Source organism: Trachypithecus francoisi, unplaced genomic scaffold (genome assembly GCF_009764315.1).
Source record: "Trachypithecus francoisi isolate TF-2019V2 unplaced genomic scaffold, Tfra_2.0 Lachesis_group5, whole genome shotgun sequence".
NCBI classification, from domain to species: Eukaryota; Metazoa; Chordata; class Mammalia; order Primates; family Cercopithecidae; genus Trachypithecus; species Trachypithecus francoisi.
Window position 1 is genome coordinate 101,884,686 of NW_022681470.1, and position 13,039 is coordinate 101,897,724.

The 13,039-nt window shown below is 38.9% G+C and overlaps 1 protein-coding gene across 5 annotated transcripts in view; it reads left to right on the forward strand.

The window, feature by feature from the left end:
* NOTCH2 (notch receptor 2) overlaps window positions 1-13,039 on the forward strand; it is a 197,953-nt gene that overhangs the window by 83,879 nt on the left and 101,035 nt on the right. The gene's annotated exons all lie outside the window — the stretch shown is intronic.

Consider the following 13,039-nt stretch of genomic DNA (forward strand, 5'->3'; position numbering starts at 1 on the left):
AGACCGAGATATCTACCACCACTCTATGCTCAAGAAAACAGGCTCTTATGTTGGCCAGTTGTTTGGGAGAAGATGGTTAGGCTTTTCTATCCCCTTTAAATGCAAGATTCTTTTTTCATTCCCCTTATCTTGTTTAAATATATTGTTCCTTCTGTTTGGTTGTTCTTTGCTTTCTTATGCTTCTGTGAGGGGCTAGCTGAAAGTGTGAGTTGTGGAACAATTCATTTACATAAGTGTGTATTGAACTATCTGCAACTAGAGGGTGATGGGCACTGTGAGGGATATTAAAAAAGAGACACAGTGCAGTTCTTGCCCTAGGATCCCCTGCTTGGAGTGGAACGTGGAACAGTGGTCAAGACATATACAACCACAAACACCCAAACATTAACATCAGCAAGCATCATTACATCCTTGGGTGGTATTGCCAAGGGACTTCAAAGGCCAAGATTATAGAGTCATCACACTTAGGAGGTCAAAGGGACTTTGGAAAGTACCTTTGTCACTCATTTTGTTTTATAAGTGAGGAGCCTGAGGCGTAATACAGCTAAGTGAATTAGCCTTTATTACATAACTCATTAGAATGTAGACTGGGACTAAGAGCTGTTTCTCCAGATCCCATTAGGCAATCTAAAGATTCTGTAGTATATCTTCTCATTTTTGGTATCCAAATAGGTACAGTTGTTTTTGAACTAGGAAAATCTTTTCAGACCAAACAGTAAGCTTTTTAAATTATTCTGCTTTTAGATACTTTTTGGACTTCAGAACTTTGAAGGTGGTCATCCACCAACATTGGGGAATGGAAAGAAGGCTCCAACACTTATTTTTCTTTCTAGAGATCTTCTTTAATTTTCACTGGCAGTCACTACAGAATCTAGCAGTTCATGCTATTGAGGCCACTTTATAGGATTTTTTTTTTTTAGTCAGGGATCCAGGTCCCTGGTGGTTTATGTAGTCAGTCTTTTATCAACAACTGATGAAAGACTAATAAAAGTGCAAGAGGGAATGAGGACTGTTTGTGTGTGTATGTGTGTGTGTGTGTGTGTGTGTGTATGCCTGCATATGCACACATGCCTCTCAGTGTGTGTTGGTTAACTTCATATTTGGGGGGTGGGAGTGAAAGTGGTTAAAAAATAATCTACTTTGCATGGAGTTGGCATAATTTGACTGATTTAGGGGTGAGCGCAGGTTAAGAATTAGTCTATATATCAGGAATCTTAAATTAGTTTTGAAAATCCTTTAGGTAAATAGCTCAACCTAGTTGTTCCCAAACTTCAAGTGTATTTATAGGGTCTTTTTAAGGGTTAGTAAAGATTCCACAGAACCCTTCATTTTGACCTTTTGCTTCTGCACTGAATAGTTGAATGCCTTCTATATCCCAATCATTGTGTTACACTGGGAGTATGAGAATTAATAATTTTAGTCTGTTAACAAATAATCATAATAAAGGCTAATGAGTGACACAGCCTCAGGGTTATAAGAACAGAGGGGGTGTCAAGGCTGTTTTTCATAGGAAATAACATTTAAGTTGAGACTTAATGAAATTTTAGGTGTACTGTAGCATTTTCTAGGAGCTGAAAAGTGTTTAGCAAGAGTATAGTGCATAAAGGAGAGAACTTGAGATGAAACGGTTTCTCAGTGTGGTGTTTGAATACAATGTATACTGTCAAAATCTAAGAATTCAGGAATCATTTAATATATATTTATATTTTACTAGTCATAACAGCATATACATATATTTAAATATGGACAAGACACTGTTTAGTAGTTTAGAAAGTGGTTTATAAGGACTGTGGATCCTTTGCAATAACTCCACAGCCCATAGCTTGGGAACAACTGAGCTAACTCATTCAGTTTTTTCCATTACATTGAAGGGTGTTTTTTATAAACTCATATGTCTAGAATGTGTTTAGCATGTTTTAATTACAAGTAGCTATTTTCTCAGGGTCCAGTGCAGTGAAATATGGTAAGATCCTGATTGTGTTCTGGAACACAGAGGAAAGACCACCTTCTGTTATAGCAACAACACAAGTCTTTACACTGTGTGCCCCTTCCCGATCTTTCAAGTGATGATTGAAGAGAGTAGGTGCTCAGCTCAGCCTTTGAGTTCTGATAAATGAGCCTAGACTGTAAACTGGAAGATAAGGATGTTTGCAAAGTTCTTGTATAAATAAAGCATGGTTTCTCATTGCAGTGGTTACTGATTTCATAGTCTCCAGTGAAGATGAATGATGCTGTGAATCAACAGCTTTAAAGTCTGTACGACTTCAGCTTCTTTTTGGTTTAGGTTTATTAAAATCAGTGTGCATTTAATGCTTTATTCAGATGAGGGGGTGAAAAACCTGAACACATGTAAACTAAGTGAGGTGGAGTTTCAGAGATAATTCCCAGCCTCACAATTCCCCGTGAAGTTCTTTTCCTGTGGGAAACTTTTAATTTGGAAGCATGCAACCTAATGTGGGAACCAAGATTAACATTTTCTGAAATACTTCTACAAGAAAAGCAGAAATGGTCTGTCCAGGAAGCTGAATTTACATAGTAGAAAAATGAGCTGCCCTGCAGTATTTGGTAGTCTTTGTGTATTAGTTGTGATAAAAGTGTGTGTGTGTGTGTGCGTGCGTGTGTGAGAGTGAGATATTGTATACTTTGTTTCCTTCACATAGAACTAGTAAGGCCCTAGAAAAAGAAACTACACTAGAAAGTGTGTTTTACCACAAGCATCCCAGTTCTGGACACGAATCTATACACAAATACTTTTTTAAAAAGTTCTTTTTGTTTTTCCTTTTTGCTGAGTAAGCTATAGTATTTCCTTTTTTTTTTCTTTCTTTTTTTGAGGGAAGGTGGGGTTGAGAGTAGAGTGGGAATGGCAAGAAGTAGTTGGTATGACAGAGCTTCTTCCCTTTTCTTCCCCTCTTTACCAGGAAGTTAACTAGAAGTCCTCAGGCATGTTTTTAAAACAAAGTCGGTAATTAGCATAACCTAGTTAGTTACCTTTACACAGAGTGACAGAATTAAAAAGTTGACAAACCCATCAGACCTCAGCCAGGAGGTACTGAAAGGAGAGAGACCAGTGAGGCTAAACCAGTAGGTGGGTTAGGCCTCCTGAATGCCAGCCTAGAAGTTTAGACTTGGTTCTATAGGCTCTGGGGTACTATAAGTTTGTAGTCAGAGCCTTGGGAATTGAATGTTACATAGGAACTTTCACTGGTTACAGCTAGCCTTGGCTGTTAGCAATTATTTTTATCTACTTTAACGGGGGGACAAAGAAGGGGGGCAGGAAACTAAGCTGGCATTATGGTCACAGGAAAGAACAGACTGATTTGGAGCCTTTCAAACTGCAGACCTTTGTTACTGACCGATGCTTAATTTGGTTTCTGGGTTTTGTTAGTTTTTTCCCCTGCCCTTACCTCATTTACCTTAACGACAGCTCCCCCCTCTAGAGCTCAGCTAGGGCAGGCTGCCACTGCGGATTGGGGGGCCAAGAGGCCCAGCACAAGAAGAAAGTGGGTTGAAAGCAGAGTTCTGTTTAAAGAATTTTCTGCTGGAAACTAGCCCAGAGGGAGTAAAGAGGAGCTTTAATGAGGAGCAGCTGCAGTGCCGACGCAACCCACGAGACATTTTTTTCCCCTTCATTCCACATTCTGTATAGTTTTTTAAAAATCATGATTTTGAAATAGCTGTTTTGTAAAGCATGCCTCTCTTTTTCTTCTTGTATGTGGTAGGATTTTGCTTTTTTTTTTTTTTTTAATGGCCAAATCCTCGTTAAAAAAAAAAAAAAAGAGGCTAAGGACAGAACTGCAGCAAAGCCCTGGATACAATTTGGCCTCACCCTGCTGATACAGAACATTCGGTGGAAAACCAAGGGGAGAGAACACTGGCTTTTATTTGGAAAAGGGGCTTATTTCCTGCTCAGACTTCAGTCATCTTGAAGCTAACACAAGCTGCTACACTGTTTTAAGCTTTTCTCTAGACGAGTGGCTATTCACTTAGGAAACGTGAAAGAACAAATGTATTACTAGGGAGACTGATCCTGAACTGCAGCCATTGCCAGATAGATTGGAATTGCTATTCAGATCCCAGCTTCCTTGAAATCTGTAAAGTGGCTACATGTAAACTAATCCAGGCTGCTGCTGAGATGTGAGAGTTGGGGTCTGGTTTTCATCTGCTTAAGTGAGAAGGAACTGTAGGAGTATCCTTCAAATGGAATGTTTTCTAGTTCCATTAGGAGGAATCCCTTGTTTTTCTCTGTTTTCTTCCTTCCTTTACTTTTCTACACCTAACCTCATATGTGTGTTTGAACAGTAACAATGAAAATGTGGACCTCTTAATGTCAGAAATGACACCTTTTTTTTTTTTTTTTTTTTGAGATGGAGGGTCTCACCATGTTGCCTAGGCTGGTCTTGAACTTCCACTCTAGCAATCTGTTTGCCTTGGCCTCCCAAAGTGCTGGGATTACTGGTGTGAGCCACTGTGCCCAGCTGAGACTTTTAAAGAAAAAGTCATAAATATATCTTTATGGACCTGATAAGTATTCAGATTAGTTTATAGAGTTTAAAATGGAAAAATCTCCCCCCCAAACCTTTCTCTGTATTCACAACCTCATCTGCGAAGTATATTCTTTCAGAGTTCCAATGTTAGAGAAGAGAGAGTAAGTAGAAGTCACTGAGAGACATTGAAGAGACAATTATGAAAATAATAAATTCCCTACAGGAGGGAAACATTCATATAATTTTGGGGATGAAAGGCATCTGTTAGATTTTTGTGGTTATTTTTTAGAATATATACCTTTAGTTCAAGTGGTAGACTATTTTCCAAAATGTGTACTGGGTAGCTTAATAGAATTATAGATTTGTAAGGAATGTTGGGTGTTTAGCCATGTTTTCACCCTCTAACCAAATTAAACTTTAGGCATCTCAAGCAGACAGCTATTTAAGCCCTTGTTTTTAAGCAGAGAACCTTACTTTCCACCGAGACTAACAGAGTATATGTTCTCCTTATACCACAGTTGAGTAGGGATTTGCAGGTTGAAAGATCTCCTGCCTTAGGAAACAAGGGTCTGTTATTTCTGACTATCTCACCTATTACTCCCCTTTCTTCCCATGTCCATAATGCTGCTTAGTTTCCTGGGGTGTGAAGGATAATTCTGTACCTCAGGATGACTATTAGGTTGATTTGGCCTGTTATTCTGCCAGACAGATCACAGAGTAGAGATGGATTTTGTAGAATATTCAGATTGAGAGACTGACTTTATCCATCACATAGTTGTCATTTCTGACATTAAGATTTTTGAATCTTACAGCAGATTTTTGAAAGAATGATGGAAGGAAAGAACATAAGTTGGAAATATACCAGATATACCAGAAAGGAAGCATGATGTTTCTCACTGGAAATTAAAAAGATTCTAATATAGGGGACAGAAGACAAGATTGTGGAAATAATATGGAGTGTTCGAGTTATGGATTACTAAAGAGTAAGATGGTTAGATGATTGGAATGAGACAGACAAGCAGATCAGAGATTGTAAAGAACTTGGATTTGAAAGGCTTGGTATTAATACTGTTGCTAGTTTCTGAGTAGAAGAATAACATCAAAATTATGCTTAAGAAAGATTATTATTTTAGTCATATGCTCAGGTTCAGCAAGGAATTTCCAGACTGTCCTTAGGGAGAGGGAGAGGTATGGATAGGATACTGGTCCATTTAGGATGTTAGAGTTGATTGAATAGGTACTAGTCTTGGGGCAAGACTTAGTCATGCACTTTCAGTTAAGTGCTATTTCACTGCAAGGTCTAGGTGAAGGTAGAGATATATGTGTAAAACTGGGGAAATTGCTGGATTCACAGATAACCAGCTTTGGGTAGATCAGTTAACTTTGGTGTGCTTTTCAGTGCTATAGGAGTTCAGACCATTTGGTTTCTGAGATCAGTTCTGAAATTCTGTGATGATATGAGTATAATGTAAAAGTTGTCTCAATCAAGGAAACTTGGAGTAAAGACTCTATGACAAATTTAAAAGGAATGAATGACAGTTCCAATTATTGGGTTCAAAAAACGTGTGCTACAAGTGTTTTGAGAAAAATAGAGCACAATAGTAGTTCATGTGAAATAAGGCTCTGAATATTTTAGCTGAGTGTGTATTCCATAGCACATAGTAGTGTTTTGTGGCTTCTAAAAAAGTACACATATCCATTGGGTATGAGTGGGAGCATTACTCTTTCTTGAACTGTGCTCTCACGATGCCTCCCCAGTTTAAGAGCTTACCATGAAATAGTAAAAGCGTAGTGTCCAGATCAGGAGGTCATTGTTCAGCTCTGTGCTGCACTGGTGAGAACATGTGTTAAGCCTTTTTCCATTTTGAGCCTCACTTTTTAGAGGTTTTTGATGAACTGGAGTCATCCAGTGACGGGGAGGCAGGATAGCCTAGTGTTGAAGCATATGCACTCTAGAGTCTGCTTGGGTTTGAATCCTGCCTCTCCCATCTACTAGCTGTGATCTTTTTTTTTCTTTTCTTTTCTTTTTTTTTTTTTTGAGACAGAGTCTTGCTCTGTTGCCCAGGCTGGAGTACAGTGGTGCAATCTCAGCTCACTGCAACCTCCGACTTCCAGGTTCACACCATTCTCCTGCCTCAGCCTCCCGAGTAACTGGGACTACAGGCACCTGCCACCACGCCTAGGTAATTTTTTATATTTTTAGAAGAGGCGGGGTTTCACTGTGTTAGTCAGGATGGTCTCGATCTCCTGACCTCGTGATCCGCCCGCCTCGGCCTCCCAAAGTGCTGGGATTACAGGTGAGCCACCGCGCCCGGCCTGGCTGTGAAATCTTAATCTTTCTAAGCTTCGAGTTCCTCATGTATAAAATGGATATTATAATATAGCACTGTAGCGAATAATACAAGAAACAATAGCTATCAGATGCTTAGCAAATATATAATACATAGTTAAGTACTTAGAAAATATGTTTTCAGCTACTTCGGGTATATACCTGGGAAGGGAGGCGGAAAATTTTGGTCATTCTGATTATTATTACTACTATTAAGCATAGAAGCACCACTAAAAAGGTGAGGAAGCCTGGAAATAACTTTATACTGAGGAATACGCCAAAGCATTGAATCCTGGAAAAAAGAAAGCAAAAGGCCCACATAACTATCTTCAGATTCTTGAAGGGCTATGTGTAAGAGAAGCAGAAGGCTTGTTCTTTTCTGTTCTAGAGGGTAGAGATAACCTGAAATTGTAGAGAGACAAAGTTTGTTCTTTTAAAAGTTAAGACATGATTTATGTATCATAAAATTTACCCTTTTAAAGTGTATAATTTAGTAGATTTTAGTATTTCCAGAGTTGTGAGACCACCACCGTTTTCTAATTTCAAAACATTTTTATCACCCTGAAAGAAACTCTCTACTGCTTAGCAGTCACTATCTATTTCCCTTTCTTTACAGCTTCTGGCAACACTAGTCTACTTTCTATCTCTATGGATTTGCATATTCTGGACATTTCATATAAATGGAATTATATAATATGTGGCCTTTTGTGTGTGGCTTCTTTAACTTAGCATGTTTTCAAGGTTGATCCATGTTGTAGCATGTATCAGAATGTCATTTCTTTTCATGGCCACACATTTCATTTATGGATATACCACATTTTATTTATCTGTTCATCAGCTTATAGGCATCTGGGTTGTTTCTGCTTTTTGGCTATTTTGAATAATGCTACTATGAACATTTTTATTATGTGGGCATGTGTTTTCGGTTATCTCGGGTATATACCTAGGAAGGAAGGCAGAATATGAAGAATTAAGAAAGAAAGAGCTTTCTCACAGTGGGATCCAGCCACATTGAAGACTGTTCTTTTGCTGAAGTAGTGAGCCAGTAATTTCACTTAACAAATACGTAGTGTTTACTATGCGCTGGATAGTGTTCTAAGTCCTTTACCCTTATTTAAAAATCCTATGAAGTAGGCACTATTATTAAATCTCTTTTACAACAGGGAAGTTTAGTACCTTGCTCAAGATTACACATTGAGTAAATGGTGGAGTTGGGATTGAAATCCAGGTGATCTGGTTCCAGAGTTTATCCTCTTAAGAGCAAGAACAATAATAACTCCAACCATTTATTAAATTCTTAAGATTTATCCGGCACCATGCTACATGCTTGTATTCAAGCAGAGGCTGGTGATCATCTTTTAGAAATATTTTAGAAATTATTACTTAATTGGATAGAAATTAAATTTCTTGAATCTTAAGGTTCTGTTATTCCAAGGGTGGCTGGAAATGTGGGAAAAGCCAGCAACAAGATGATGTCTGGCCTGAGGCTTTTAAGATGATCAGAATTTATATCAAAAAGGAAACTGTGAACATGAATGGTAAGTATTATAGGAATTCAGTTAACAAGTCTTGTCAGAAGGTGGTAATAAATTATATACAACTTAAAGAGATTAAGTTACTTTAAATTGTGTGTAGGAGCCTTAGAAAAATGGAATAATTAAAGTTTCTTGGGAAAATGATCTCCTTTTTCAAATGTTTAGTTTCAAATAGTGGCAGCACATACTAGGGTAGAGAGATGACTTTTAGAAAACTGAACATATGGGACTGGAGCAGTGTATTTTGGAGTCAGTTACAGGAAGGAAGTTATTTAAAACCAAGTGAACAACAACAGTAACAAATGCATTTGAGAGAAAGAGCAGTGCAGTCCAGACTTAAACATTAAGGTGGCCATAATAGATGGGGAAGAAGGAGACATCAGCAATCCAGACTAAGACTTCACTGAGCTTTGAGTTAGCAGAGGGAGTCATAGAAACCAAGGTAAAATGATTAAAACAGTGCATGGAGTGGTTAGCAATTCTCCCTGTAGGAGAGAGAATTTCCTTATGAGTCTCAGACGAGACCACTGAACTTGACTAGAGGAAAGTCATTGTTTTTAGAAAACAGTTTCTAAGCAATAATTAGAATTAAAGTTTTGGGCCGGGCGCGGTGGCTCAAGCCTGTAATCCTAGCACTTTGGGAGGCCGAGACGGGCGGATCACGAGGTCAGGAGATCGAGACCATCCTGGCTAACACGGTGAAACCCCATCTCTACTAAAAAAATCTACAAAAATCTAGCCGGGCGAGGTGGCGGGCGCCTGTAGTCCAGCTACTCGGGAGGCTGAGGCAGGAGAATGGCGTAAACCCGGGAGGCGGAGCTTGCAGTGAGCTGAGATCCGGCCACTGTACTCCAGCCTGGGTGACAGAGCGAGACTCCGTCTCAAAAAAAAAAAAAAAAAAAAAAAAAAAAAAAAAAAGAATTAAAGTTTTGTTGCAGAGGCATAAGTAAGAAGTAGATGGAAAAGAAAGAGAAATATCTGAAATTAGGCTTCAGTCATAGAAGGTTTTTGTGAAACAATAATTTGGAAAGGGAAATGGGACTTCGTGAAAATGTAGGTTAAAAGAGACTTGTATATGTTCTAAGATGAAAGAACTAAGCTGATGTCCAGCCCTCTAGAACATTTTAAATATAAATCAAATCTTTATTATATTAATACTAGCAGTAGGTCTAGTTTCACATAGAGCAAATATGTGGTTCTGTACATGGGCTTTAAGAGAGTAAGTCTCGGCCGGGCGCGGTGGCTCAAGCCTGTAATCCCAGCACTTTGGGAGGCCGAGACGGGCGGATCACGACGTCAGGAGATCGAGACCATCCTGGCTAACACAGTGAAACCCCGTCTCTACTAAAAAAAAAAAAAAAAAGATACAAAAAACTAGCCGGGCGAGGTGGTGGGCGCCTGTAGTCCCAGCTACTCGGGAGGCTGAGGCAGGAGAATGGCGTAAACCCGGGAGGCGGTGCTTGCAGTGAGCTGAGATCCGGCCACTGCACTCCAGCCCGGGCGACAGAGCGAGACTCCGTCTCAAAAAAAAAAAAAAAAAAAAGAGAGTAGTCTCTTGTACCTCATATCTAAGTATTATCCCATTTAGAGGAAAACCCTAAGTCCTTCTTTGCAGTGGCTTAAAGGCCCCAACTGATCCACATCCCAGTTACAGCTCTCATCTATTTTCTGCTGCTCCAGGTCTCCTTGCTGTTTCTCAAACACGCCTGGGCTGCTCTCTGGGTTATGGCCTTTGCTTGTGCTGTTCCCTTTCTCATGAATGTGTTTCCCTAAGATACCTGCCTGATTACTCTCACCTCATTCAGGTCTCAACTCAAGTGTTGTCAGTGAAGGCCTTCTCTGATTTTCCTATTCTAAACTGAGATACTTCTCTTTACTCACCCCACACCCTCATCCCCAACTCCATTCCTTCCTGTTTTATTTTTCTTCACAGCACTTAACTACATCTACCATGCATCTTTTACTTAGTAATTTTGTTTTCACCTTCCCCTATTAGAATTTAAACTCCATGAGTGTAAGAATTTTTCTAGCACTAGAAAAACGCCTGGCACATAATAGGCCCTTACTAATTGTTGCATGAATGAATGATTATGAGTTTAATATTCTTTGTGGAAACTAATAAGGTTGATTTCCTATCAGAAACTGATCATTATTAATAAGCATATTTGATGGTATTTATAGAATTAGGCTTCATATATTCTCTACTCAGAAGTTGGCAAACTTTTTCTGTAAAGTGCCAGAGAGTAATTATTTTTGCAGGCTTTGTGGTCTCATTACAGCTACTTGTCTCTGTTGTTGTAGTGGAAAATCAGCCATAGACAATCTATAAATGAGTAAGCATGGCTGTGTTCCAGTAAGACTATTTATGGACACTGAGATTTGAATTTTATATAATTTTGAAATGTCAGAAAATATCCTTCTTTTGTTTTTGTTTTTTCTAATCATTTAAAAATGTAAAAACTATTCTTAGTTCATAGGCCAAACAAAAACAGGCAGTGGTCCAAATTAGACTTGCAAACTATAATTTGCCAATCTCTGCTTTTACTGATTTCTTAAATATATCTTAGGTTAAAACTTATTTTTCCATACTTGATAGGGAACAACAATGTGAATTAAAGTCTAGAAACAAATAATTCAGAAATATGTCTGTTTATCTTTAAAAACTTCCATTTTGCTTCATTTTTGTTTTCCTAGGAACCTTATATTTCCATTATATGTTTATGATATTACCATTTAAATCACTTTGCATTCTCTTAACATATGCCACGTGATAGTGCTGGGGCGATGTAATAGTTCAGGAGCAAAGCTGGGCAAAGCCCACCCACGTTTAACAATTTGCCATTATTTAGAAGGTGCATAATTCCCGTATGGGAGAATCAAGAGTCATCTAATAATGCCCAGAGAACTGCACTGTGAATGAGAATTGTGTTGCAGTTTTTAACATCATTCATAACACATTTCTTGAATAAGCTGCAAATGCTTTTAATAATATATCTCAGAGTTAATTTTTTAGCTATGCTACATTGGCACTTTTTGCTCTCCACTTCAAAAAGCGAACACAAGAAACTATTCTCAAATCAAGCTGTGATTTGGATGGGGCATTGTATTTTCCTCAGTAAGCATAAAGAAGAGAGAAAAAATGTTTTCACTTGCAAAACTTTTTCTTTTTTTTTGAGACGGAGTCTCACTCTGTTGCCCAGGCTGGAGTGTAGTGGCACAATCTCATCAGCTCACTACAACCTCTGCCTCCCGGGTTCAAGCGATTCTCGTGCCTCAGCCTCCTGAGTAGCTGGGATTACAAGTGTGTGCCACCACCCGGGCTAATTTTTGTGTTTTCAGTAGAGCCAGGGTTTCACCATGTTAGCTGGGCTGTTTGTTCTCAAACTCCTGACCTCAGGTGATCCTCCCACCTCCGCCTCCCAAAGTGCTGGAATGACAGGTGTGAGCCACTGTGCCCAGCCCACTTGCAAAACTTTTTAATATTTATAAGGCTTTTTACATACTTGATTTTGTTCAGTTCTTAAAATAATCTCAGGATGTAGGTGACCTTATTAACTGTTTACAGTGTGAGAAAATGAATAGTCAGTGAGGATAAATAACTTGTCCAAAGTCATAGCACCAGAACTCCAAACAAGACCCTCTGACCTTCTTAGATACAGACTTCTCACAGTCACCCGCATGCCATCTTTGGTTTCAGTGCTCTGAACTTTGTTCACTGCCTGTTGGTCTCTAGCTTCACCTACTCATGAAGATGCCCAGAGCCTTAGCTGCTCCTGGCTCTGCCATGCATATCTTATGCAGCTTTGGGAGGCGTGAAGAGGCTCTGGCCAGTTACCTCACTACCACTGTAGCTATTCACCAGCCCTGTTTTCTCTAGCCATTTTAGCTACTATGCAATTCTTCTGGGCATGTTCTGTCTTAGTTCCCTGGTATCTGGCCTCCCTTCTTTTCTCAGTAACTGTGACCCCTGCAGAGCATACCTTGCCAACCAATGGTTAATGAAAGGTCTTGGATATGACTGTCAAAGACAAAAGCACTCATGACCCCAGTGTTTCAGGTCACAATGATTAGGAAAATCAGGGCAACAAGGCTTGGGCACAGGAAGAGCTGGTTTTTGAGGGGGGGATTTAGAGTTTGGTTTAAATGTGTAATATTTGAGGTAATGGTGGAACAGCCTACTAGATTCAGTTTTCTAGTCCCTGAAAACTAAAACGAGGAATCAGTTGAATCACATATTTGGGGCACCAGCCAAATATATAGCAGCATTTATAGTTAGAATCAAAGTCTTTGTGTTTCTTAATTTAAATGCTTCTCAGAGATTCCATTTAAACGACTTCATTATGAAAATGGAGACTTACCATGCCTTTTTGATGCTGTTCAGAGAAAATTGTCATAAATAATACACACAGTTTTGAAATGGTTGTGCATCTTATGAATCAAGGGGTGGGATATAAAAAGGTTCCTCAGTGCCTCAATGTGGAAAATATCATAGAATGTTATTCTTCAATTGTTTCCTTCCTTCACTTTGGTGTTTATATGGTATCTTAGATATTTTATGTTATTTTAATTATATTTTGTGCCTTTTTATTTGGTTAAAAATGCCTACTACTTAAATATTAACAGATTTTTAAATATCCCTTTGAACCCTTCCCTATTCCTGTACCTCCTTTCCCTTTTTCTGTTGCAATGTC